The sequence below is a fragment of the Frankliniella occidentalis genome, unplaced genomic scaffold, assembly GCF_000697945.3.
Source record: "Frankliniella occidentalis isolate FOCC.00 unplaced genomic scaffold, Focc_3.1 Scaffold4, whole genome shotgun sequence".
NCBI lineage: Eukaryota > Metazoa > Arthropoda > Insecta > Thysanoptera > Thripidae > Frankliniella > Frankliniella occidentalis.
In genome coordinates, this window is record NW_026267134.1 from 2,387,326 (window position 1) to 2,389,591 (window position 2,266).

The 2,266-nt window shown below is 54.9% G+C and overlaps 1 protein-coding gene across 1 annotated transcript in view; it reads right to left on the reverse strand.

Annotated features, from left to right (window-relative positions):
- The window catches only part of LOC113202143 (uncharacterized), a gene marked incomplete in the record, with an annotated part of 185,817 nt that extends 184,567 nt beyond the window's left edge, over positions 1-1,250 (reverse strand). Inside the window, 1 exon segment of the mRNA XM_052267894.1 lies at positions 1,218-1,250.
- Between the last annotated feature and the right edge of the window lie 1,016 nt (positions 1,251-2,266).

Here is a 2,266-nt window from a genome sequence, read left to right on the forward strand (position 1 = left end):
GGGGTGGGGGGGGGGCGGAGCCGGCCGCAACCCTTCTCGCTGCTCTGCCGCACCGGCCGCCGCCGCCGCCCGGGCCGAGCCGGGCAGCTCTCGGGCGAGAACATTCCGATATTCATTCCACGATACCAAACAAAGCAGACGGCGGTGGTTGCGGAGAAGCAGCACACTGAACACAGGACGGCAAAGGCGGAAGGGAGCCGAAAATAAATACGGCAAAACAAGTTTTTTGGCGCCGAAAAACGAAAAACAAGAGCGAACGGCGCCCGTCGTGACCGTTGAATAGAAAATACGTTCGAGGGGGGTGGGGGATGTGGCCGCGTAACGTCCAATTATACTACTGCAAGACGGAAGCGGGAAGAGTTCTCCTCACATGAATGAGCAGCTCGACAATGGCGCTCTCGGCCAGCAGAAGGGGGGAAATATTTTTCTTCAGAGGAAAAAGTTTATAATCCAAGTTCTGCCGTCCCCCGCGTGTGCTTAGAGGGGCAGCAGTCGGACATAGAGAGGGGAAATTATTCCCTCTGCTGTTGGCGGCAGAAACGGGGATGAGGGGGTGTGAGGGGACGGAGAGGGGGAGAGGGGGATAAGAGCGAGTCAAGAGACAGGCCGGGAGGATTAGGTCAGAGAGACACTCTGCATACTCTACTCCCTCCGTAAAACTTGCCTTTGACTGTGCGGAAGAATGCATCGCAGCAGAGGCCTATATACAGCGCAATCATCACAGTAGATTGTTTCTTTTTTGTTTATTTCTGCACTTATTGAGGGAAAGAAAAGAAGTTGAGTGGATGGCGAGGTTTTTCTTTCTCAAATTTGACATTTCATTGAGGTGTTTGAACGATCAAACAAACAAGTCGTCGGTGGACATACACCGTCCGTAGAGGCGAGGGCCGGAGTATCGACCCACTACCGCCGCGCACGGAGCAAGCACGGAGTCTCGCCGTCAGCATGGTTCTATATACATTCTCCGACACGTAGATGGCCAAAGTTTCCTCACAATATCCCGTCGACGTTTCCAATTGATTGAAAAAGAAATGAAACCTGACTATTTTGCACGCGGGCATGTGGGGTGGGCCAGTCCGTCCGCCTTTGCGATGCTCTACAAAACTTACGTTATTCCTGACACTCTGAACGAGTCACCGCCGTACGCTGCCTGCTGGCGCCTTTGTCGTGCGCCGCGCTCCCGCTGAAAGTCACCGGGCCCCGGCGATCCCACTTACTTGATTGAACGGATTGAAAGACGGCCTGACCTCGCCACGTTAGCTCACGTACTGAGCTGGCTGCCAGACTTCCTGTTAATCGCTCAACGTCTACTGTACAGTCGCCTTGACCGACCAGGAGAGTTGTTTGCCAGATGTGCCTCAAGTGTAGTGATTATTAGCTTCATTAACTTACAACGTCTGCCGTGTTTATTTTCATCGTTGTTTTTTTTCAGACATGGATAACGAAGTGACATTTTCTCCTTACGTCTTACGTAAACGCAAAGATCACCCCAAGAGAGAAGCTCTCGTAGCGCCTGATGGGTAGGCAACATTTTGCTTGCAGTGCACGCGTGTATTGCGGTATGGCCTACCCCGACTCTCGCGGGCGCCGAGCTCCCCGCAATTTGCCGATTGAACATGGAGTATACTCTCATGGATTGAATCTGAGGGCAAAACGGACGCGTATTCTCTGGGCGAACCCTATACTAGGAGACGAGGAGACGCGACGCGGGGCGACTTTTCCGATTCCATTTGGACGGTGCCCCGAGCCTATTCCCGCCACTGGCCGAAGCACCTCGCGGGGGGAATGACCACCACCGGCGCGTCGCCCCGGCCCGATTTATGAGGCGCGGACGAAAGCAAACGCAGTGGAACGGACGGTGCTTTGAAAATTACCCGCCCCTTCCTAGTACTCAATAAAACGAGGTCACAATAAAATCCACGACGACGACGACGTCGACGGCGACGACGACGCGCAGGGGGGAAGGGTGAGTGACCCGTTTGTCTCTCACTGGATGGGGATGCATGTACGGCGGGACGACGTTGTTTGTCTTTCTCTAAGTTGCACGTATGCCGGAGGGGAGGCAGACCGCCCACTCTGAGCCGTTGGACTGCAACCCTCCCGCGCCGCCCCCGGGCCATACTCTACCACTGCTACAGTGCCCCGTACCTGCATCTCGGCACACACACCACCTTCGCTCGGGATGTAAAAAAAAAAGCGACGTACGCGGCAGAGTAAAGGGCGGGCCGCGCTGCTTCGTAGCGAGAGTCATAAAGAGTCGGGGGTT